Genomic DNA, 27,501 nt, shown 5'->3' on the forward strand with positions numbered 1-27,501 from the left:
TTGGACACTGTTATATTCATAGGATTTTGTTTCTACACATTTGCAAAGTAAATTCTCGACCTGTGAAATTTTGTATATATGACTGTCACTGCAGCGGAAACTGCTGTCGTAAATATTTCCGTACGAAAGTTAAGTGACCACCTGCACATAATGCGTCGTGGGCACCCAGGTGTGTCAGACGCCTGGAGAACAAGCCATTAGTGTGAGTGCCTCGTCAGAAGCACAGGTAGAAAAAAAAGAAAGGGAAGGCCATTGTCCGCGCTACTGACATCTCCTTGTTGAAAGCATACTGTGGAGCTCGTAATTTATGATATTTACTGAAATGCCTAATGAAACGATGAGAAACATTTCACAGCTATTGCCTTGCTAGTTAAGAAAAATGCCACATGGCTTGCTTTATGTATTTATTTACACATTTTGTTTAATATCAAGTTTCTAGCTGCACTGCAGCATTGGTTAAAATAAAATTTTATAGATGTACTAATATAAATATTTTCTGTCTACAGATCGAGTATATAATAATTTTTTTCAAAAAAATGAGGGAGCACAAAGCGACATTTACCTTCACAGGAACTGCATTCATAATTTTCTTTTCAAGTACTTGGTAATTTCTTTTGTAGAATAAATTGTGATGCATCACTCTAATGTTAAGATGTGACGTAGGTATTAGACATGGCCATTTTAGTGTAATATTTTTTCTGCTTGCGCTATGTCATGTTTAGGTATAAGTTGCTGCTGTTTGCCAGGCATAGTGTTATTGAATTTGACTTTTGCTAATTTATACTGTAGCTTGCTTTGCAATTTTCCATTTTTTTCATTGCTGTTTATAATAATTGTTTTACGTGCTGCTGCATTGCCTCGTCCCTTAGTTTAGCATCTGAGCTCAGTAGATTTAAGTTAGCTTAAGAGGGGGTAGACTATATGAGAAACTGACTATGGAGAATAGGTAAAGAATGCATTGCGAAGTTATATAAAAAAGTATTTGGGCCCAAATGAGTGTTGTACAATCAGAAATAATTATTTTGAAAGAAATATGAACAGAATACAGAAAGCATGCTTGGATAAGATTTTTTTGGTGGAAGCAAAGGTTGAAATAAGACGAAAGATCTATAGAATGAAGTTTTGGGATGGACTGCAGTACCAAATGTTACACTGAAAACGAACCCTGTCCTTTCCTTTTGTGTTATCCCAGTACGTGTTTGTGTACCCTTGTGTATTTGTTTTCTTCCTGTCTCTGTGTAGTTTCATAGAATTTTTTTCTCTTTTAATATTAAGCTACATTCACTATGATGAGGAATACTGTTATCCTCAAATATAATTGGCATTAATAATATGTTATTTACTTTGTAAAGATGTTAGACATTATTCATTCTGTTTAAATGCTCATGTGTGAAGTTGATGTTTCAATAATTATTCTGATCTTCGATGTATGTACTCATGTCATAATTCCTGTAACACTGACGTATATGTCTATTTCTATTCTTTTGTAAAGCCCCTATTACTACAAATGTTATCTATATTGTTATGTTTTTAATGATGTATTGTCTACCTTTGTTATTGTATTCTCATGTTATAAAATTGTAATTGTTACCAGTTCTTCAAATTAAGTAACATTTCACTGCACACGTTTCTGTTGGTCATAGTACATGAACAATATGTGAGAAGTAGGGACTGATAGTGTTTGCACGTATGTTAATGATTCAGCAAGGGACTGGATAACAGCATTGCTGGATCTAAGGACAATTCCAAAAACTTTGTGAGTGCACAAGTGGTGGTTTATGGACTTGCTACATTATCCGCAAGACTCTTCAATGGTGATGGTGCACCTGCACAGTCACAACAGATGGCTGCTGACCATCTCTACAAGGACTGCAGTGGGTCTGCATCTTTGATGACCCACCAGTACCATTGTCTCTACAAGGACTACAGTGGGTCTACATCTTTGATGATCCAGCAATACCATTATTTCTACAAGGACTGCAGTGGGTCTGCACCTCTGGTGGCCCACCAATATCGTAATCTCTACCAGGACTACGGTGGGTCTGCTCTGTGATGACCTACCTACCAATATTCATCAAAACTTCGACTGACTCTGCAGTGGGTTTGCTCTGTTGTGACCCAATACTTGTCTGCATGTCGAGAGTCAGCACTGTCTTTCCGTTGGAAGGACAACACTACTTCTTCAAGACTGCATGGAAATCCACTACTTCCGTGTGCATTTTCTTCTACTGCTCAGACTTTGAGAAAAACACTATATTTTACCGTAATGAATGATCAGGACTGTCTTTATGGACTGTGACAAAATTTGAGCTTTTGACCAACATAATATCAATAAGTGTGTGCATTTGATTTCTTTGTTATTGTAATTATGAAAAATTTTATCAAATCATTATTGGCCACTGTCCAAAAAAAAAATTTGTAAAATTTTTTGTGGGGAGCATGAGGGCTATGTAAGTAGGCTGTTTAGGTTTTTTTATTGGTAACGCCACCTCTGTATGAAAATCACTGGCTGTGCTGTGGGCAGTCTGTGTCTGCTTTGCATTGTTGTAATACTCGCCATTGTAGTGTTAGGCAGCTGGCTGTGAACAGCGCGTAGCGTTGCGCAGTTGGAGGTGAGCCGCCAGCAGTGGTGGATGTGGGGAGAGAGATGGCGGAGTTTTGAAATTTGTCATGAACTGCTATATTTATATATGATGATATCAAGGTAAATACATTGTTTGTTCTCTATTAATATCTTTCATTTGCTAACTATCCCTATCAGTAGTTAGTGCCTTCCATAGTTTGAATCTTTTATTTAGCTGGCAGTAGTGGCGCTCGCTGTATTGCAGTAGTTTGAGCAGCGAAGATTTTTGTGAGGTAAGTGATTGGTGAAAGGTATAGTTTAATGTTAGTCAGGGCCATTCTTTTGTAGGGATTTTTGAAAGTCAGATTGCGTTGCGCTAAAAAAAATATTGTGTATCAGTATAAGCACAGTCATGTATAATTGTTGAAAGGGGAAGTTTCACAGGGACCGTCTCATAGGCCGGCTCTGTCCGTCGCATATGCTGATCAACATTGTCCGGAGACTTATTACCCGACATTAATGTGAGGTTTGTCCACGTTTGCAGAGAAACAGCAGCACATTTTGCTCAAGAAGCGAAAACAGAGGTGGTAGTGGTGTAGGACATTATGGTCTGTGGCGAAGTCGACGTTCTAAGTCATACTAAACATGTACCACTGAAACTCCTGGCAGGCTAGTCCATGTTAAAAATGTTATTACCCGCGAACTATTATCTTACAGATGCTGTTTTATCAGAGGATGCATTGCCATAATTATACAAACAATCTTCTCCGAACTGGTCCTCTGGTATGAAGTGTGTTAGCACCCTTTCACATTTAGCGTTTTCTTAAGCGCAATAAGGAGACCACACCCCCAACCACGATAAACTCTCCCGTAACAACACCTCCTCCGTACTTCACTGTTGATCCTATACCTATGGTAGGTAACGCCCTCAAGGCATTCGCCGCCATCCAAACCTTCCCATTGGATCATCGCTCAAAACCACTCGTTGCCAGTCATTCACTGTCCAATAGAGTCGCCCTTTACACCACCTGAAGCGTCACTTATCAATGACTACAGAAATTTGTCGCTTATGAGGGACTGCTTGGCCATTGTACCAAATTCTTATCAACTCCCTACGCTCAGTCATTGGTCTAGCTGAACTGTTGGCGGCACTTTTGAACTCACAAGTGATTCCTTCCGCTGATTTGATGCGAGTTTTGACAAAAACCCTCCGTAAGCTCAATGGTCAGTGTTCGACAGTATTGGTTCCTTGAATTCATTCTCGCTGTTTGGTGGACAGAAAGTTATAAGACTTTACTAAAAGTAGTTCTCTTCGGCAACTACAACCTTTTTAGACTTTTTGCGGACCAAATGGATTCCACGACAACAAATTCAGTTTTACAGAGCGCTAAAAGATGCGAAGCGTTTTTCGTGTGCTGGTGTAAGCTGTCGCCAGCCTACCGGTTGGCAAAGATGTAGCAAAATCAGTAGCAGGCGCTGATCAAGCGCACCAATCACGAGAGAGGCCAAAGATAGACTCGCAAGCATCACGCCGCCAACGACCTCTCGACCGCAAGTATTTAGATTACTGCCACTGACCGGAGGGTCTCAGTCTCATTCTCAGTCACTAGCACAGTCGCTCAGTCACTATCTCAGCCACTGGCGCAGTGACTCGCCTCCTGGTTTGCCATCTGTCATTCATAGCATAGTGGGACTTGTACTTCATCAGCAATGAGGCTAACGTGCACTATTAATGAAGACCTTGTACCACACACATGGACTCTTAAAGTTAAGTAGCTTTCTGTTCCCGTAAATAAAGAACCCTGTTAACACATGTGAGCAGCTGTGTTGTAGCAAGAGGATACCAACCACGAAACAACACCCTCTCCCTTGATCCCTATGGTACAAGACTCTACAGGGCTATTACAAATGATTGAAGCGATTTCATAAATTCACTGTAGCTCCATTCATTGACATATGGTCACGACACACTACAGATATGTAGAAAAACTCATAAAGTTTTGTTCGGCTGAAGCCGCACTTCAGGTTTCTGCCGCCAGAGCGCTCGAGAGCGCAGTGAGACAAAATGGCGACAGGAGCCGAGAAAGCGTATGTCGTGCTTGAAATGCACTCACATCAGTCAGTCATAACAGTGCAACGACACTTCAGGACGAAGTTCAACAAAGATCCACCAACTGCTAACTCCATACGGCGATGGTATGCGCAGTTTAAAGCTTGGATGCTTCTGTAAGGGGAAATCAACGGGTCGGCCTGCAGTGAGCGAAGAAACGGTTGAACGAGTGCGGGCAAGTTTCACGCGTAGCCCGCGGAAGTCGACGAATAAAGCAAGCAGGGAGCTAAACGTACCACAGCCGACGGTTTGGAAAATCTTACGGGAAAGGCTAAAGCAGAATCCTTACAGTTTCGAACTCATTGATGGGGACATGCTGCGCCGAGTGTGGGAGGAACTTGATTATCGGCTTGATGTCAGCTGAATCACTAAAGGGGCACTTATCGAACATTTGTCAATGCCTAAAAAAACTTTTTGAGTTTTTGTATGTGTGTGCAAAGCATTGTGAAAATATCTCAAATAACAAAGTTATTGTAGAGCTGTGAAATCGCTTCAATCATTTGTAAAAACCCTGTACAGCGGCAACGAGGACACAACAGTTTAGAAAGACCGTGCTGCATCTAACGAAACAAACGGTAATAGGAAGGGCTGCTGTGTAGTGAGTACACAGAAATAAGTAGCTCTGTAAATACATATAAGCAAATAATGATCCATATTATTAAGACAAATACTATCTGTACGAAAAACTAGTAGATCGTAGTCTGTGAATGACCTATAGCGTTATCTCTGTTGATAACATATATAAATACATTTTTGTAATTTTTTGTTTTTGTACGTTCGCTATTTTAATTGTGTACTGTGCACAGAAAATTGTGTGCGATGTTTAATATGTATGAGTTTCCTCGCATAAGGAAGCCGTAAGTAGAATATCTTTTCAAAGTCAGCATAAGCTCTATTATAATTAATTTACATATTTCGGTGTTTTTTATATCGCAGTAAAGATAACAGACCAATGCATCACCTCACACATCCAAAATATCACGAATAAATTGCATGGCACACGGAAAACACACTTGGAAATGGGAATCGTTTCCTGAAACGTGTTTATTCGTCTTAAAGGGCACGAGTGTTGTTTTGTAGATTTCGTTCTCACTGTGTGCAACAATTTTAGCGATTTTATGCACATTGGTTTTTTTTAGCTCGTGTCATGGCACTGATAACCTCGCCGTTGAGCGCCCGTAAAGGTGAAACACACACATAGACACACACACACACACACACACACATACACACACATGCTCTGAAACGAGCAGAGCCAAAAATTAATGAAAAAAAAAACATGACTGACGGGAGAAAAAGTTATTATACTAACAAACTCAGCCATACCCATGTAGAATTATTGCTAAGTTCCACTTAACATACCATTTCTTTCTATAGCTTTCTTGTATCGTTACACCTTTGGACACACCGTTAATGAATCACAGTTGTGGTAGAAGTAATAATGAGAGGGAGTGTGAAGCGGATGGATTTTAAGACATTTCCAACACATGTCGAATGCTGCGCTACATCAGTGAAGTCAAAAGCACTTGTGCTACGCATATAAATCTGGAAAGAAGAGCAACAAATTACAGAACAAAAGGCAGCTGCGGCATTCAAAATGCAGTCGACAAAAGCGTTATAAGGACGAAGATATAGCGTGTTATGCCAACCGAAAATGGATTAAAGCACGAAAAAAATTTTGGTACAAATAAAGCTATACAAAAAAGTGTCTGGTTGTTGAATTTCTTCACGTAAAGAGGCCTTCTAGGAATATTCTGCGAATATTCTTCAGCCCTGCAGAAACTGTGACGGCAAGAAATGGAGCTCGATCAGACTTTAAAACAGTCATTCTTATCGCATTCTATACCTTAATGGAACATGGAAGGACATTGACATGTAGTACGACGAAAGACACTCGGTACCTTCCACCTGACAGTTATTCGCATAGTACAGGCGTATATAAATAGAAAAGAAAAAATAAAGTGTACAAGTTCTACAGCATTGATTTATTGTGGTAACAGGTTCTCCGCTTGGAAGGTTATAGTCAGTTATTCTCTACCGGTGTCCTTGCAAGTCGAAAACCGGTTATTGCGATGAATACGTACTTTAGAAGATCCACATCTTGTATTTCATTTGATAGCCACGAAACTGTTCTCTCAAGCAGTAGCGGAAGCATACATTAATGCAGTTACTTGGAAAGTGGTCAGCTTCTATTCAATCAGTTTGATGTTTCTGTCACCTGCCTTATTCCTTGTAAAGGTTTCAAGTCTTCTATTCAGATGTATCGCTCAAGATGGAGCAATATCTGAGATGGTCACCGTATTCAGCAGAGCGTAGAGACAGTCGATTTGTATGACGTATGGGGACCACGGCGAAATTGGATCAGGGAGACTAGACAGTGTCACTTTATTTAAGGTTTTATTTCGTTCTCGCCCTTGGCGCTTGCAGCGGTTGTCGCAGTGTCGTCATGCTACTACTGGTTGCCACTATCTTGACATAATCACATGTCGATCCGGTTGTCTGTGCAATAAAACGGCGACGAGGCAACGACAGCGCAAGCTCTGCGGCAGCGGCACAATAATTAGCAGGGGGATATGAGGAGGAGGGACGGGATGGAGGCGGGTTTTTGTGATGCAGGCTTTGTGGCCGGAAGTTGCGTCGTCTGCTGCGGCGCCGGCCGGAGGTTGCGTCATGGGCTCCCCGTGACGTCGCCCCTACTCATACGAGAGTTTCTGGTCGCGCCCCTTGGAGCCCAGCGACGAAATCATTGCAAACCTCCTACAGGGAAAATGCACTTAAAACGGCCTATTCAGTGGATGACAAAGAGAAAATAGAAGATGCCCTTAAACAACTTCTGATCACAGGATAAGTTAATTATCGTGACAATCGTAAGAAACGTAGTACTTTGTATGTACAATGATTATTCCGCAATTAACACCTTCTATTTTTGACTATGAGCGTCAGTCACATTATGTGGGTGTCGTATTAAGTTCTGAATCTTCCCGCTTGTTGTCCTAGGACAAATATTAGCAGAAGGGGAGCGTTCCAAATGACGACTGACATAAAACCGACATGTATCATTGAATTCGTCACTGCTGAACAAGTTATGTATCCCCTAGTTCTTCGCTGCTGAACAAGATGTGCAAATTGCAGTCCAGCGACACGTGCTAAAGGTACATGTGGACGACATAATAGACGTGAGTAACGCAAAGCGGCGGGTACTTTGATTCAGTAGTGGCGGAAAGCATGTCAGAGACAAGCCACGATTTGTTCCACCCTGTTCAGCTGCCATCCATTAGTGAACAATGCCTTGGTTAAATCATCCGTGATGACTAGCGGATTAAGACCCAGGAATTGTGCGAATGTGGGCTCTAATACCTTCGACATGATGTTACGCAACCTGAGTCTTCGCAAATTGTATCCGAGAGGGGTCCACCGGATGCTTATACCAGGAAAAAAAATTGACTGGAAATTTTTCGGTACCTACTGGACCAATACCAGGCTGAAATTGACAATTTTCTGAATATCATCATTGCCGAAGACGAGGCGTGATGTCGCCTTTACGAGCCGAGCTCCAGAGGACAGTCCATGGAGTGGCGACTCCAGTAAAGAAGAAGTGCAAGGTGCAACAGTTTGTAGACAAAGTGATGTCCTCAATCTTCTGTGAGAGGATTGATGTGGTTTTTTTGGATGCCTTGCAGCCTACATCGACTGCCAATCCAGAACACTACGCAGATGCTAATGAAGCTGAATGTCTTAATTTCCAGAGTCAAGATTAAGAAGGCAAATTTCCGCTTGCAAAACGATAACGCCACAGCCGACAACACTTTTGCGACCGTAGAACTCATTACCAATTTTGGACTGTCCTACAACAATTACCGTGCATTCCTGTTTCAGTACTTTCACACTTACACCTTTATGAGCCTGTAAAGGTGGACTGCGTAGCCAAAATCTTCAAGCTTCAGACGCTGTCGTAAAAGCAATAAAACAGTGGCTAGCTTCAGCTGGTCCGGATTCGTACAAAAGCGGCATGCAGTCACTAGTTCTTCGTTGGCGAAAGTACAACGAATGATAGTGACAATACTTAAAACTAACAGTATATAGCTATCCGGACCGATATTAAGTAGAATGACCACGTAAGACAAATAGCAGGCAAAGCAGATGCTAGATGAGACTCATGGGAAGAATCTTAAGGAAATATAATCCACTCAGAAGCTGGTTTACAAGACGCTTGTTCGACTGATTCTTGAGTACTGTTCATCACTCTGGGACCCATAGCAGGTAAAACTGATAGAAGAAAGGAGAGAGAGAGAATATCCAATAAAGAGCGGCGTGTTTCGTCACGGAATCGACCAGCCAGGCCGAGAGCGTCACAGAGATGCTCAACCAACTCTAGTGGCAGACCTACAAGATACGTTTACTACTGCAGTTTCGAGAGACTACTTTCCGGGAAGAGTCTGACAACATATTGCTTTCTCCCACATATGTCTCCCGATGATCAAAAAGACAAAATTCGGAAAATTAGACCTAATACCGATAATCATTCCTTCACGCCGTCATTCGCGAACAGAACAGGTAAAGGAGAGTCAGTTAGTGGTACCAAAAGCAACCTCCTCCACACACCGTCATGCAGCCTGCGGAGCAATGATGTAGATATAGATGTAGAAATCCTGCTCTATTTCATTGTTTTAGTGTGCTGTCTGTATCTGTTGCTACTTTTCATGACAATAAATGGGAGACATTAGTATTGGGATGGGCCTCACACAAAGTAAACTTTTCCTTCCCTCACTAGCCAAATAGTGGTGAGAGGAATTTTTTACAGCACCAAGATTCGAACCTGCTACATACGGGCCACGTGTAATAAAGTAGCCTGCGTCACCGTCAGAATGGCGGTTTGTTCCACGCTAGATGGACCGTTCGCACAACGTCCCGTCGCTCTGCCGAGTGCGTAACGGTGAGAGGGACATTATGAGGGACTGTCCGCCCACAAAACGTAGGGGTTTGGCACCTGCATTAAGGGACTAGCAACGAGAGTATAATTTATTCATTGTGAAAACAAGATTCAAAATTAGCATAAGTTAGTTTAAGTAGTGTGTGAATCTAGGGACCGATGACCTCAGCAGTTTAGTCCCGTAGGAATTCGCACACATTTTTTTGTTAAATTTTTTACGTAAGATTGTACCTCTTAATGCATACATTATGATACCATTTTAAATTTTTAAATACGGTCAATAATTACATGGAGAGAAAAGGAAACGAAATCCCGCGATCGGGCTCTGAAAACCTTGCGATAGTCGACCCACCGCCGTGTCATCCTCAGTCATTCATCATCGGGTGTGGTATGGAGGATCATGGGATCAGCACACCGCACTCTGGGCCGTTGTCGACGTTCCGACCTCGGAGCCGCTATTTTTCGATCAAGTAGCTCCGCATTTGGCCTCACGAGCCAGTCCTCCCAGCAAAGAAAATCCCTGGCAGTACCGGGAACAGACCCAGCTTTCCCGCATGGCACGAGTGTCTATCCCGTTGATCACTCGGCTACGGAGGAGGACTATAATTATATGAAATATGGAAAATCAAAATTTTGTTGCCCCAGGAAGACATTAGATCGCCAACTAGAAACTGAAACCTGGTGAACGAGCCGATGGATAACGGTTTAGTGATATACAGAGGTTGGACAAAAACATGGTGACACCAAAAATACAACGCATAGCCATCTCTAATAGGGTGTAGGAAAGCTGTCGAAATTCAAAACAGCTTCTAGTCGCCTCGGAATGGGTAAATACCGGTTCTGTATGGTTTTCAAGGGAATCGTATACCATTCTTCCTGCAAAATAATGGCAAGTTTGGGTAAAGATGATGAGGGGGGATAGTGATCACGCGACCGTCTCTCCAAAACAGACCACAGAGGCTTATTAATACTGATATCTGGTGACTGTTGTGGCCAGTGGCGATGCGACAATTCATTCTTGTGTTCACAAAACCAGTCCTGAAGGATGCGAGCTCAGCAAACAGGAACCTAGGAATATAGCATCGCCATTGGAGAACAGACATTGGACCATGGGGTGAATCTTATTACCAAAATGGTCACATAATGCTTAGCAACAATGCAGCCTTGCAGACTAACGACGGATCTGATGGAAAACCGCCGAACCCCCGCCATGTTTCAGTCTTTTCTCGTAAACTCGGCCGGAAAATGGAAACAGTGTGCAACAAGACTCATCCGACCGCTGATGCACAGTCTGGATTTTAAAGCTTCGCCACCACGTTTGCCTGATAGGGGCAGCTGTCGTCCTCCTACGTTTCGTCACAAACCACTTCAATGACTGTCCGTCACGAACAGTCAACACACACTTCCGTCCCGGTTGTGACTTAGCGGATGATATTTTCCGCTTTGCCACTACGCGATATAAATCTTCGATGCGGAGCCTCTTGAAACACCAAGCACTTCGCCTACCTAAGTTGCAAATGCACTCACTATACGAGTACCCGCTTTCTGATTCACTTAGCTCCGACATTATGTACTCACATCTGTACAGAACACTGTTCTGAACAAGACTGATGAAATGTATTGATGACATTGCACAGATGCTTTTCGTGGTTAACCTTGGCTGCCATCTGCATTTACGCTATGCTCAAGCACGCATTTCTCTGCAGATACCGTTTCTATAGGAAGACTGCAACGCCATAATTATGACTGTAGCCAAATGTAGGAAGATCTGGAGAATATCGAATATTGGAATAGGACAGTTGACACAATGTAAATAAATGCAACGTACTCCATAAAATTAGGCCCTAAGGTCGATTACAGTTCGATCGCAAATTTGGCAACATGTCACTCAAAACAGTAATAGCTGTGATATATCTAGGAGTAACCGTCCGGAGCGACCTACAGAGTAACGATAGCATGGAATTAGTCGTAGCAGAAGAATTCCATGGAATTCATTCACGAGAGAGGTAACTTACAAAACAATCATGCAACCGATTGTTAAATATTTTCTGTCAGATTGGGATGCTTACCAGTTAGGATCAATAAAATACATAGAAAACATCCATAGAAGAGTAAAACGTCTCGCCACGAGTTCGTTAAGAAAGCACAAGAGCGTACGTTCAAAGAAGATTGAAGCAAAGGTTTTACTTCCTCCCACATTAATATTGCGGAATGACCAAAGTCAAAGAATTTACCAGATAAATTTCGTTATTTAGGCAGCCAAATAACTAGAATTCATCAAACAAAGACGGCGAGTAGCAAGAAATGCATTTCAGAAAAAGAGAAATTTATTATTATCAAATATAGAAGAGGGAATCTTTGCGCCAAATGTAGCCTTTTACGGAAGTAAAGTGTGGAAGAAAGAAGTTCAGACAGTAATAGAATAGAAGCTTTTGAAATGTTGTGTTACAGAAGAATGCCGAAAGTTAGGCGGGTAGATCGAATAATTAATGAAGAGGTACGGAATCGAATTGGAGGAAAAAATAATTTATGGCTTTACTTGACTGTAGGAAAGAATAGATTAATAGGATGGATCATGAGGCATCAAGGAGTCGTCACTTTGATGCTGGAGGAGATTATGGAAAGAAAAAGTTGAAGAAAGAGACCAAGGAATGAATATAATAAGGAGGATCAACTGGGTATAGGTTGTAGTAGTCACGCAGAGATGAAGCGCACAGTACACCGTAGCATGGAGAGCGGTATCAAATCAGTCTTCGGACTGGAGCCCACAACCAGTTAACGGAGACTTACCAACAGTCGTTCTTCCGAGGCACCAATCATGATTGCATCAGGCAAATGGGTAAATCGCAGTGGTATGAGAAGTATCTTCCACCACGTACCGGAAAGTAGCTTGCAGATTATACACGTAGACAAATACTTCGGTGGTTCGAGGTCTAGGCGACACAGTTGTCGCATTTGCAAGAGACAGTTCACAGTTTCTGTTCTTGAAAAACCGTCTCAGATGATCATGTCGTCGAGGCGACATTAAACTCGAATCTTCCTTCCTAGATCCTGTAAGTGAATCATTTACAACAGGGCACATCTGAGGAGGCAGTTCACACCAACAGTGCTGAAAAGTCCATGGAAAGTTGAATACTAAACGGGCCACGTACATTTGAGAATTAACTGGATGGAATGATGAACGCACTGACATGTGGGAAACGGCCTGAAACGATTAATCTCGCTACCAAGTGGACTGTGACAGACTTACAGTTCAGGAAGAGCCGGCGGCTCATCACGGTTGGTCGAACCTGACTGCACGCTCAGTAACACTCATGTGGAAAGTGTATCCTTTCAGACGCACGAGAGCAGTGCGTCAACCAACCGTTTCGCAGACCAGTCTCCCGTGAAAGTCGGCCTGGTAGCGGAAACGGCGGTTCATTCTGCTAGAATCTCTGTTGTGTAACACTGAGAGTAATGTGTAATGCAAGTTAAAAGTTCCGGGACAGGCAAGGAAAATGCACGCCTGCACGGGCAGGAAAATGTGCAGTCTACTTGCAAAGCGAGATCCCAACTGGCATCCTTGCACTTGGGTTGCGTGAAGTGACGACGCCGGCCACTTTGTGGCTTCCGTACCATTTCTCGCCTTCCTCACCCACGTATAAGATGTTAATGTGACGGTTCTTTCAGGTTGCAGTCTGTAGGCTCTTTCCCAGGCAGGGTCCTGTTAAAGATCTCGTTAACATGTAACAGCGTTACGGCGTAATATGGTGCAACACAGAGTTGCACAACGGACACACAGACTCAGCGCAGCTGCAGTTATTAAGGATTTGGGGCGTTTCCGTAAATTGTTCTTCTATTTGATGGTGTCTAGGTGTCAAGACACCCTCTAACCTGGCACATCGTTCTTGTGCTAGCGGGTGTAACTCAGCTGTCATACGTAGATGGCGTCGTATGGTGAAATGATGTACCAACATTTCGGTCACAACTGCAAGCGTGTCAGGGTATGTAATAGTACTGAAGCAATATAACTTTAAGAATTATAGGGCTACTCACAGGTATCTCTGGAGTTCTGCGCCAAAACAAGACGTGCAGAAAATAGAAACGAATCAGTGGACAGAGTCTCTCCCCAAGGTTCGATGTGTAATACGCACCGTGGCGTAGCTGCACTAGGACGCAGGAGTGTCAGAACATGTAGAAAAAGATACCCTCAGTATTGTAGCATCGTATCAGTTCACGCACGCGGATATGCAGCACAACGAATATATGTCCAAAGCGAGCTGCCTTCACGCCTTCCCGCGCCATTCATGTCAGCGACTTCAATGGCACATTGGCGTCTGTCCCGTCGCACAGGTTGATCATACTGAGTACCTATAGTGTGAATTAACACACGGAGAGACGCTCTATCCATCGATATGTGTCTGATATAAATACAGGGTGACAATTATTGAACTATATATAAAAACATAAATTAGTTGTATACCACAGCGTGCACACACTTTATCCAACATGTCAACGTCACTACAGATATTCGGATTTAGGTTATGACATGTTCCATATGCCTGCCATCATGTGACGCAGACGAATAGCGAAATTCTGCATGACCCGCTGAACTATCGAAACTTCGATGCCGTCGATGATGTCCTGAATGGCCGTTTTCAGCTCGGCAGTGGTTTTGGGTTTACTGCTGTACACCTTTTTTTTAATACGGCTCTATAAAAAGGAGATCCAGAGAATATGGTGGCCAATCGAGGCCCATGCCAGTGGCCTTTCGGTATCCCAGAGCCAGAATGCGGTCCCCAAAGTGGTCCTTCAGGACATCAAACACTTGTCGAGCACCGTCTTGCATGAACCACATGCTGTCGAAATCAGGGTCAGTTTGAATAACAGGGATAAAATCATCTTCCAAAACCTTCAGGTATCGTTCGGTTGTCAACGTGCTATCAACGAATATCGCACCGATTATTCCGCGATTGGACATTGCAGACCACTCAGTCACCCGTTGAGGATAAAGAGATTTCTCGACCAGGAAACGCGTATTCTCAGTCCCCCAAATGTGTCAATCTTGCTTATTGACGAACCTATCCAAATGAAAGTGCAATTCATCGCTAAACCAAACCATACATTCGCATACTAATTCCCATCATGCCCCGTGGCCACCCGTGAAGTTTGAACGTCCTAACGCAAACCGTTCAGATGTTATGAAGATTTTATTTCATATAGTTCAATAATTGTCACCCTTTATATACACTGCGGTTTCCGCACAGACGTTTTCTGAAATCCTGAAGGTACTTATGAATAATCCTGTATATTTTCGTCACTAATACTTCACTAATTCCTTAAAAGGAGCGTAAATAACATTTGTCATATGGCTGGCTGTCGGGAGTGGAGAAAGAGAGAGATGATGTTACTTACTGATTCCTATTTAAGACGATTTTTTCCCCCTGAATGTTGGGTATGGTGGTAACTCTGAATTTTCATCTATATACGTCATAATCCGTAAAAAACCTAATGGTGTGTGGCGCAGGGTATGTCTGGTACCACTAACTGATCCTCCCTCTCTGATTCACGAATGACTATAACTTCTCGAATGTTTTTATTTGTGGTCGTTATGCGAGATGTACGTGGCAGAAAGTGCGCTCTCGAAATTTCGATATTAAACCTCTCCGTAACGCACAAAGCCACTCTTGTAATGAATGCCAATGGAGTTTGTTGAGGCCGGCCGAAGTGGCCGTGCGGTTAAAGGCGCTGCAGTCTGGAACCGCAAGACCACTACGGTCGCAGGTTCGAATCCTGCCTCGGGCATGGATGTTTGTGATGTCCTTAGGTTAGTTAGGTTTAACTAGTTCTAAGTTCTAGGGGACTAATGACCTCAGCAGTTGAGTCCCATAGTGCTCAGAGCCATTTGAACCATTTTTGAGTTTGTTGAGCACCTCGATAACGCTCTCGCACCGACTGGACGGTCCCGTGATGGATCGCACCGCTCTCTGTTGGATCTTCTCCACCTCTTCTATCAGTCCTACAGGACACGAATCCCGTATTGATGAACAATACTCAAAAATTTGTCGAACAAGCAACTTCCTTCGTGGATGAATTACATTTCCTTAAGATTCTTCCTATGGGTTTCAATGTGATATCTGCGTTTCCTACTTTTTTATATGGTCATTCCACTTAAGGTATCTCTGGGTAGTTAGTCCTAGATATTTTACGGCTGACACTGTTTCCAGCAGTTTGCCATTAATAGTGTAGTTGTAAAGTAGTGGCTTTCCTTTGCTGCGTTAAGTTACATTTATTTACGTTCAGAGTCAACTGACAGAGACTGCAACATTCATCAATCCACTGCAGGGTCATTATGTCAATCGATACTGTCTTCCGACGGTGCTACTCTGTTGCAGACAATCGTATCACTTGAGAACAAAAAGCAGCCGACGCTTTCTACTAGTTCATTTATATACATTGTAAACAATGACGGTGCTATCACAATTTCTTGTGGTTCTACTTTTCTGTGACGTGGTGCTCCTTCGGCGAGGTCCTTTAGCGGTTAGCGGCAAGAGTGATGACAGCATATCCGAGTTGCATTGCCCCAGTAGTATTTCACACACAGATGAAGACCACTTCCGTAGTGAATGAAACCTGCATATATCATTTTACAGTGTGACGCGAAATACAAACCAGAAGAATTGTAATGGTGTGACGCAAAGCCTTGACTCTTAATTTAGGTTGCCATGGCAGCAGAAGAAATATTTTGAGCAGTGGTCCAATTACTCTGAAGTTTGAACGTTTTAGAGTCCGTCCGTTTCCTCGTGTAATCCCGATGATGTGAAAAAGAAATATGTCAACTCGAGGAAGGAAATATGGGAATATTTAAGCCGTTGCGAACGTCGTAAGCAATTGTCACCCAGCGTGTCACCTTCTATTGAGGTGGTCACCATGATAGAATGACGTAAGGAAGATTGTTACCAACATTGTCCAGCGCAGGTCAGTGTGGACTTCTCGAAGGATACGTGCGGAGTCTCTGAAATGAAATGAAATAATCGTGTGGCATTGTTGGCCGGGAGGCCCCACCCGCGGAAGTTCGGCCACCAGGTTGCAAGTTTAATTTGAGGTGACACCACATTGGGCGACCTGTGCGTCGGTGATGATGAGATGAACATAAGGACAATACAACATCCATGTCACGAGCGGAAAAAATCTCCAACACTGCCGGGGATCTAACCCGGGCCTGCTGCATAATACGTATACACGTTAACACTCACAAGGGAACCTCCCCATCGCATCCCTCTCAGATTTAGTTATAAGTTGGCACAGTGGATAGACCTTGAAAAACTGAACACAGATCAATCGACAAAACAGGAAGAAGTTGTGTGGAACTATGAAAAAAATTAGTAAAATATACATACAAACTTAGTAGTCTATGCGAAGATAAGCAACATCGAGGACACTGGGAGTCCAGGTGCGCCGTGGTCCCGTGGTTAGCGAGAGCAGCTGCGGAACGAGAGGTCCTAGGTTCAAGTCTTCCTTCGAGTGAAAAGTTTAATTTTTTATTTTCAGTTTATGTGACAAACTCTAATGTTTTCCTCACTATTTTGGGAGTGATTATCACATCTACAAGAAAACCTAAATCGGGCAAGGTAGAAGAATCTTTTTACCCATTCGCTAAGTGTACAAGTTAGGTGGGTCGGCAACATATTCCTGTCATGTGACGCACATGACGTCACCAGTGTCGTATAGAATATATCAGACGTGTTTTCCCGTGGAGGAATCGGTTGACCTATGACCTTGCGATCAAATGTTTTCGGTTCCCATTGGAGAGGCACGTCCTTTCGTCTACTAATTGCACGGTTTTGCGGTGCGGTCGCAAAACACAGACACTAAACTTACTGCAGTGAACAGAAACGTCAATGAACGAACGGACAGATCATAACTTTGCGAAAATAAAGAAAGTAAAATTTTCAGTCGAGGGGAGACTTGAACCAAGGACCTCTCGTTCTGCAGCTACTCAGGCTAATCACGGGACCACGGCGCTGCACAGTTCGCGTTCTCCTTGATGTCGCCTATCTTGCATATGGACTACTCAGTTTGTATATTTTACTAATTTTTTTCACGGTTCCACAGAACTTCTTCCTGTTTTCTCGATTGATCTGTGTTCAGTTTTTCAAGGCCTATCCACTGTGCCAACTTATAACTAAATCTGAGGGGGGCGCGATGGGGAGGTTCCTTTGTCAGCTAAGCAGGCGGACTCAAGGAGTCTCTCTTGACTGAGAGAGAGTACCGGAGTTCGCAATGCCATTTTGTACGTGAGTTTTCGATAGCACACTCGCAGTCTGTAAACACATAGACAGCCTCGCTATTTTTCTTCATCGAACAAATTACAAGTATCTCCAATTCCCTGTTCCTTCTAACGTTTGTCTGGGACATTAGAGATGCACCTCAAGCGGAAATCCTGAACTAAATATTCCCAAGCCCTCTGACCCATTATTTGTATGAAAACAAAGGACAATTCTACAACAGCACGCTCTGCCATATTCGGTAGGCTGTCGTCCAGAGGAAATGAAATGTTGTTAAACAAGATGCACCAAGAAGTGTTACACCTTTTTCTCTATCACAGGATCAAATAACGTCTTCAGTACGTGGTAATACAAGTCAGTGTTTGTAGCGAACAAAGACAACGGTGCACAGAAACTGTAGGAAGTAAAATCTGTGGTTGGCCGAGGACGAGAGATTTTCTCCCGCTGTGCCTTACAGGCGGTAAGAAACACACATTGGCCGGTATGCAGCTTTCTCCGCCTGGACGCGGATGCACCGGCTTTCTGCGGATCCTAATAAAATCTGGCGCGGAAGGTTTACTACCCTTCTGCTTCATAGTTCATAGAAAGCTCTCCGGTCTCGCAATCGGTTATGGTGTCTGGGAAAACGTGGAGACGCAATTCGAGAATATTAGTTGAAAGGAGCTATCACTGTGACGTACAGGGTCAGTCTGCAATTCCGTGTGTCGCAGCTGTAAGGAAGTGCAATTTCCCGTCAAGGTTTCTCTCTTTGACACGCGTGTCCGAAGTGCGCACACGTTACTGCCTAACAAGTGGAATGTTAGTGTTCTCCGTCTGACCAATGGAATGCTAGTATTTATCATCAAGAGGATCGCCACTCTGTGTGTGCGTGACTTGCGCATTGGCCTTCTGCAAACTGAATACGCAACAGCAGCGTCGAGAAAGTCCATCAGATTCGTCACCGAAAGCTGCAGCTGAGAACCGTACTTTGTTTCTGTGAAGTCAGACCTCAGTGACGCCACATTATTTTAAAACTCTGTTATTGCTGCTGTTGTGGTTTGCAATCTACCCTGCGGGAGCGTCTTCATCCCTGCATAACTACTGCACCCTGTATCCAACTGAAGGCACTTACTCTATTGAAGCCTTGGTTGTCATCTACAGTTACGATTCCCCCACCTTTCACCATTGCCAGGGCAGCTATACTTTACCGAGTCAACATGTTTCCTTTAAAGACACTCTCTCTCCTTTGTACAGTTATAACATGAAGCTCCTTTCTTTCTTATTCAGTTCATTATCTCTTCATTAGGTACCCCAACTGCCCATCCAATCTGCAGCATTCTTTTGTAACGCCACACGTCAAGAACTTCTACTATCATCTTGTCTGCACCGCTTATCGCCAAAGTTTCACTTCTATATAAGGTTACGCTCCAGAGAAAAACTTTCAGACTTTCTAAGACAGCTTTTCTTCTTTTGCTTGTGCCTTTTTCCCGGATCCACGCATCTTATCATCGAATTTGGCATTATTAAAGAGTGGCCGAATTGCCTTCCTGTCACCAACCCGTTACCTCCCGGTACGGAACATCTGTACCGCAAATGTCTGCTTGTAAGGTGAAAGTGTGCGAAAGTTTTCTAAATGTTTGCAAACCATGTAACTGAAGTGGGGCGCGAGTACCAGCCCGATATTCACCTAGTGCGACGTGGGAACCGGCAAAAAACACATCCAGGCTGACCGGCACTCCGACAATCCTCGTTAGTCCGCCAGGCGCTTTCGTTCCGGGGCTGGTGCAACTAGCTGTCCCGGCTTTCCGGGGGGGCCCCGCAGGCAAACCTGCAGATATCAGACAGTCACATCGGTACCAAACGGTGTATATCGACAGAGTATAAACCGAAGCTCCAATATAGTTTGGTCTACGAGCTGTCGCCCAGAAACATGTACGTGAACGAAAAGTAATAAGTAACAGCTGGCCAACGGAGCACAGGAAAAGCATTACTGTGAGCTTCTGTCGTGTAAAGCTTTCATAGGGTAATCGGAAGAGCGTTATTTTGTCGTATGAAGCGTCCTGGGATCGAGCCCTGGTCACGCCTGTTTTTATACTGCAGTACGCGTGAGATGTTGTGTGGGACATGTTTCTGACATGTAAAAGGCCTGTTCGGAGTTTATGGCAATGTTCTATTAGCAGTCCGCTTTCGTTTCGTTCATCTGAAAGCAGTAAACCTATAGTGTACATTTGTACTTTCACAGAATAAAAATAAATGATGGGAACAGTCAATAGAATACTGCAATGGAATAATGTTCTTAATCTGCACTCCCTCAAGTGCAGTCAATAGTGTTCCCCATGTTTCTGTAATTCTCACCGTCATGGCTCGATAGTGGCTAAACTCATAGATGAACCCAGGCCCATTGAAACTTCGACACAGTACTGTTTCAGACACTAGCTTCCATTCTGCAATTTACAGGGTGGATTCGCAAATGTGGGATTCATCAAATCTACTTGGTGTGCGAAAGTAATTTGCTTGACACACTACTTTGTACACAGCTACTATTCTAAAACCTTTCTTCCTGAATGAACGACACTGTACGTGTGTGGTGGTGTTTGTATTGATTTCTAAACGTTATGTACTTATTATTATTATTATTATTACTTTGTTTATTATTATTATTGCTACACTTATTATTTTTATTATTATTGGTATTGTTGTTGTTATTACAAGTAATACTTCCTCATGCGTCATGTAATTATTTCTTTACTCATCTGTTGCGATTGTATATGTTTATGCTGTGAAACTGCGGATGTACTCTATACGTTTGCTACTTTCAAATAAACGAAGTGAAAGTACAAAAGCTGGCATGAGTATGGCTCGAATCCAGGACCCTTGGTATGACAAAATAACACTCGACAGACTTCCCCATGGAAGATCTACGAGACAAGACTTCACAGTTGTGCATTTCCTGTGCTCCGTAGGTTAGGTGTTACTTATTACTTACCGTTGACGCACGTGTCCCTGGACGACAGCACACGGAAGAAACTATATCGGAGTTTTGGTTGATACTCTGTCGATATACAACGTTTTGTACCTATCTGATTGTCTACCATCTGAAGGTTTGGGTGTCAGAGTTTCTAACATTGAAGTTCTATGTTAACATACATCAGATTTTCAGAAAAAACCGTTTCCTTTTATTGCCAACGTACACTGTACACCTTATTTCGTCTTGCGTCGTCGGCTACTTTGCCTCGCAAACAGGTAAACTCGTCTCCTGCCTTCGGTGTCTCGTTTCCTGATCTAATGCCGTCAGCATCACCCAACAGGCCGCAACCGGCGGTTAGTGTTGCTGCCACTAGATCGCTAGGGGAGTGCACGTTTATGCTGTCCTATCCAATTCGGCTCATCTTCATCGACGCACAAGTCACCGAAGTGGCGTCAAATAGAAAGACTTGCACCAGCGGCCCACCAAGTCCAGGCGCAGTCTTCCGGTCAATTGTGCCGTAAGGTCAGCATCACTTGACTTAATTTTATTGCACCCCTTTACTCTCAAATGGCTCTGAGCACTATGGGACTTAGCATCTGTAGTCATCAGTCCCCTAGAACTTAGAACTACTTAAACCTAACTAACCTAAGGACATCACACACATCCATGCCCGAGGCAGGATTCGAACCTGCGACCGTAGCGGTCACGCGTTTCCAGACTCCTTTACTCTCGTTTCATCTTTATTTATATTATCTTATATAGCATTTTGAAGATACTTGGTATTTCGATCAACTGAACTCCAAGTTCTTTGCCACCTCGAAAGAATTACAATGTCATCGGCGAACCTTGATGTTTTCATTTCTCAGCCCTCAATTTTACTCACTTTTCCGAGTTTCTCCCGGGGATGCTTTTACAGTTTCCTCTATGTGCAGACTGAGGTGGAAAGAGCCCTTTACCTTTATCGCTAAAAGTGTCTTTTCTTACAGTTGGCTCCAAATCCTCAGTAGATTATAAGAAAAACATAAGGACTTTCATTAGAATGAATACGTTTTATTTCATTCTGCGCTAATGACTGGCTTCTGTAATTGCACCATTTTCAGGAGCCCATACAACATAACAATGAACGCAAATAGAGCGCAGTTCCGGAACATACAGGGTGTTACAAAAAGGTTCGGCCAAACTTTCAGGAAACATTCCTCACACACAAATAAAGAAAAGATGTTGTGTGGACATGTGTCCGGAAACGCTTAATTTCCGTGTTACAGCTCATATTAGTTTCGTCAGTATGTGCTATACTTCCTCGATTCACCGCCAGTTGGCCCAATTGAAGGAAGGTAATGTTGACTTCGGTGCTTGTGTTGACATGCGACTCATTGCTCTACAGTACTAGCATCAAGCACATCAGTACGTAGCATCAACAGGTTGGTGTTCACCACGAACGTGGTTTTGCAGTCAGGCAGTAGGGGCGGACCAATTCCATGGCCTGCACGCTCTCCTGACCTCAACCCTCTTGACGTTCATTTGTGGGGGCATTTGAAAGCTCTTGTCTACGCAACCCCGGTACCAAATGTAGAGACTCTCCGTGCTCGTATTGTGGACGGCTGTGATACAATAAGCCATTCTCCAGGGCTGCATCAGCGCATCAGGGATTCCATACGACGGAGGGTGGATGCATGTATCCTCGCTAACGGAGGACATTTTGAACATTTCCTGTAACAAAGTGTTTGAAGTCACGCTGGCACGTTCTGTTGCTGTGTGTTTCCATTCCATGATTAATGTGATTTGAAGAGAAGTAAAAAATGAGCTCTAACATGGAAAGTAAGCGTTTCCGGACACATGTCCACATAAGATATTTTCTTTCTTTGTGTGTGAGGAATGTTTCCTGGAGGTTTGACCGTACCTTTTTGTAACACCCTGTATAAGTTATACACAAACTAGCTGCAGGATTATAACATAAAAACAGCTAAGTGAGATACCGTAGGCAGCTATTTTCCGTTAATACAAATAAGTGACTTGCTTTTTGTCCATGTCTCACGGAATTAATTGGTTTCAATAAAATGTGAAAATTACAGCTCCCATGATTCTGGCTTAAAACTTCCTGAAGTGCTACCACTTACTGAAATGTGTAGATGATGAACAGACTATATTTTACAAGTAATAAAATAACATCAGGAGAATTACACGCCACTATAAGTTCCTAGGACTAGCTATTGACGAAATGCAAGAATGTATGCTGGCAAAATACACATGCTCAGTTATCGCCGCTTTTGTAGGCAGATTTTGTAAAATGTTGTGTCTTGATGATAAATTTTGTCCTGAAGGCAATTTCTTTGTTCCTGTCGTCTACGTAAACATACGTACTCCACAATCCACTGTACGGTGCGTGGCAGAGGGTACCCTGTGCTACTTATTTGCTTTCCTGTCCCACTCGTAAACAAAGCGAGGAAAAAACGACTGTCTATATACCTCCGCATGAACCCTTATTTCTCGTACCTTATAGTCGTGGTCCTTACGCGAAATGTATGTTGGCGGCAGTAGTGTAGTTCTGCAGCCAGATTCAAATGCTGGTTCTCTAATTTTCTCAGGAGCGTTCCTCCAGAAGAACTTCGTCTTCCCTCCATAGATTCCCATTTGAGTTTCTGAAGCATCTCCGTAATACTTGCATGTTGTTAGAACCTAACGGTAACAAATCTAGCAGCCCGCCTCTGAATTGCGTCCTTTAATCCGACCTGGTGCGGATCCCAAACACTCGAACGGTACTCAAGAACAAGTCCCACTAGCGTCCTATATGCGGCCTCCTTTACAGATGAAAGACCATTTACTAAAATTCTCCTAATAAACCGAAGTCGAACATTTGCCTTCCCTACCACAATACTCACATGCCCGCTTCAACTGTGTCCTGTGAGTCTTGCGTCACATTCCCCAGGATTTTGCTACTTAGCGCTTCGTGAAACATACAGTTAACGACTTAATCGCTGCTCTTCTCTTTCTCTTCCCTTTCTCATGTTCTGGTTCTGTTTTCATGCCTAACATCTACCAATTTTCCTTCCGTCTCTGTCTTCACATAATGAGATAGTTCATGTAGTTCTACAAAATTTTTAAATATAGTGTTCCTGATCCTATGTTATCCGCAAGGCTTTCCCCACATCGTCGTATTGGCAACATATATATATATATATATATATATATATATATATATATATATATATATATATATTGTAAGAGGAAGAAAGAGATTTATGTTTAAATTTTAAACATGATGCTTTCTCGGATCCTACAACTACATTTTCGGTACTACTTTTATCTACTTTTATACTTATATATTCTGTTTCAACTTTTTATAGAACCGAACAACACACACACACACACACACACACACACACACACACACACACACACACACACAAGCGCGCGCGCACAAACACACACACATATATAACGCTTGCGCGGGTGTTTTTGGTTAAAAAGTTGAAACAGAGTGTAGAAATATAACGGTAGTACCGAAAATGGAGTTCATGCGACTGAGAAAGCATCGTGTTTAAAAGTTAAACACAAATCTCTCTCTCTGTCCCATTCGCTCTTTCTGACCGACTCTCTCTCTCTCTCTCTCTCTCTCTCTCTCTCTCTTTCTCTCTCTGTGTTCCTATTTAACGAATCTGATATCACGTAGTACACGGAGACAGTGAACAATACATACTTGTATTTTATGAATAAAAGTCCTTCGAGTCTCTGTATTTCGGTTTTTCAGGTCTTTATTTCCGGTTCGTATTTCAGAGCGAAAGGTCCATTTTCAGGGCTTCTACGATTCACTCGAAATTTTCATCAGGACTTGGCAAAGGCAAAGCGCGTGAGGAAGGTTATATTGTCATTTAAATGGAAAACCATGTGAGTACTAGTAAAAAACAAAATACAGCGTTATAAAATACCTGAAAATGCAGATATTTTGTAGCGCCGTGGTCTCTAGTTTTAATGATGTTCACATGTTCTTCAGTTTACATAATAATATAATTTCTCACAGGTGCATCTGCTCCGCCAGGTCATGTCGAAAATCGCGAATGAATCTTGGAAACCTCGAAGATAGAACTTTAGCTCTGAAGTACGTATTAGAAATAAAAACCTGAAAAATCGAAATACAAACAGTCGACGGATTCTATTCATAAAATGCGAGGGTCGTTTAATAAATATTGGACCACATTTTTTTCTCAGGAAAATATCTCTTCTTAAGAGTAATATTTCGATCACAACGTCAAGCAAAATTTCTTTTACATGTTTTCTACAAAGTCTCCTTCCCTTTCTATGGCCTTACGCTGTACAGTGATCATAGCCACAATCACTACATGAATTACTCTCTCATAATCGCCAAAGTGTGTCGAGCTAGACAGTCCTTAAGTGTCCCAAAGGGATGGGTCGTGGCACTCCAGTGACTGCCTTTTTGCTTCCGGTTGAATGTGATGCACATAGGTTTCGTCAACTGTAATGATATATGACAAAAAAGACACGCCATTGTCATGAAACTACTCCAATGTTAAATGAAATGGCTTTTCTCCGAATCTTGTGGTATGTTGGGAGAATTCGTGGCACTCGTCTTGAACACATCTTTGAATATCCAAGAGTCTGAAACAGTACACAAGCACTTCAATGCTCACCTATAGCTGTACAGACATTTGTTGAGTTGTGATGATCTGCACGAATAATGGTATCCACACGACTCACCATGTCGGGAACAGTGGCTGTGAACGGTGGCCCCGAATTTGGCCTATCATGGAGCTCAGTTTCTGCTCTTCCTGACATTTTAATCCTCTTTACCTATCGCCCAACAATACTCCTATCACTTTCATCATTACCTTACACTGCAAACAAACGCTGTGGATGTTCACCACAGTCTCTCTCTGCAACCAAAAATTCAGTTACAGCATGTTGCTTGTAACGAGTAACTTGCGCAGGCTCCATTTTGACGGTTCACTATGACTCTGCCATCCCTCGGAATTGTTCGAAAGTTCTCTCACACGCACAAGAAACAGTAAATCTGAAGCACCTAAAGGGAAGTTTTTCTATATACAGGGTGTCCCAGCTATCTTGTCCACCCAAAATATCTCTGGAACAATAACAGCTATTGGAAAACGACTTTCACCGGTATCAATGTAGGACTGGGGCCCATGAATGTACAAATTTGGAAACATTCTAAAACGAAAGCATATGTGTTTTTTAACACAAACTTATGTTTTTTTAAATAGACCTCCTATATTTTTTCTTCAGCAATCCAAAGCATGACAAAGCACATACACAATGGCGTTGATTGCATCGCAATATTCCCATTACATCCCGAGATATTAAGACGCGAAGTGGACGCTTGAAACACCCGACATGCGCTGCTAGCGCACGTCCTGAGGCTCAAGCGTGAACCCCATGCTGCCCGTAATCGCGATGTGATTGACATGTGTAATCACACCTCCATACATATCAAGAGGTCCGAAACGAATAATACGGTCTGCTGCCATCAACTCTCATAAGCACATAATGGTTTCCCTCTTGCACGTTTTACGTATCTACGTACACAATATGAACCAGTACCGATCGGTGTGCACCCGTCAGGTTGTCTTATTTATCCTGCACACCCAAAATAAGGTTTATCTAATGCGTTATATGACCCATTGTGCCTGTCGCGCAGGGCCTGGCTCTACCTAGTCAAGTGTCCAACGTAGTTCCTGTGTTGTCACCGCCAGACACCACACTTGCTAGGTGGTAGCTTAAATCGGCCGCGGTCCATTTAGTACATGTCGGACCCGCGTGTCGCCACTGTGTGATCGCAGACCGAGCGCCACCACAAGGCAGGTCTCGAGATAAGGAGTAGCACTCGCCCAGTTGTACGACAACTTTGCTAGCGACTACACGGACGAAGCCTTTCTCTCATTTGCCGAGAGACAGTTAGAATAGCCTTCAGCTAAGTTCATGGCTACGACCTAGCAAGGCGCCATTAGCCTTACATAGTTTGATAGTTATCGTATGAAATGTCTCATCAAGAACGTTGTAAACCAATGACGGATTAAAAGTTAAGTATTAAAGCAGCTACGTAGTTTTCTTGCTACCATTCATTACGTATCCTGTTTCAGACCTCTATCTAGCCTAAATGAGATTACGCGTGCCTTTCGGCTACTTCAGTGTGGCGTAGCTGTCTTGTTACGCCACAACAGTTCCCACTACTGCCACAGTTACCACGTCGCCTTGTTTATGATTTGCGACCCATGCAAACTCCTGTACTCCACCACCCTCCGAGCATCCCATTTGTTGTTGCTTTGGCGTGCAGTACACCGTTTGCCAGTGTAGTCGCGCATCAGAGTAATCTAGTGACGGCACGGAGGTAGTACACATTGTGAATAAACGAATAAACGTTGTGTTTTGGAACTTATACAGTACAGTATAATGTACACACATGAAGATATGGTAGAAATGCTGCTGATCTATGGAAAATGTACGTTGACGAGAAATACGTTATGAGATCGCTTGTTTGTTGATAGTACTGTTAGCGAACATTATGATTATTAAGTAATGTCTGTTTTCTACCCTACTCTACATACCTGTACTGTACCCTGTTGTAGGTGGACGAAATGCTGTTCAGTCAGAACGACTGTACAGAAGACGATTCCCTGACAAGCCATCGCTTTCGCGCCGGATGTTTGGTCGTCT

General features: G+C 42.9%; 1 protein-coding gene across 1 annotated transcript in view; it reads right to left on the reverse strand.

Moving 5' to 3' along the window:
- LOC124776929 overlaps positions 1-27,501 on the reverse strand; it is a 521,086-nt gene that overhangs the window by 283,567 nt on the left and 210,018 nt on the right. The window lies entirely within an intron of this gene.

Source organism: Schistocerca piceifrons, chromosome 1 (genome assembly GCF_021461385.2).
Source record: "Schistocerca piceifrons isolate TAMUIC-IGC-003096 chromosome 1, iqSchPice1.1, whole genome shotgun sequence".
NCBI lineage: Eukaryota > Metazoa > Arthropoda > Insecta > Orthoptera > Acrididae > Schistocerca > Schistocerca piceifrons.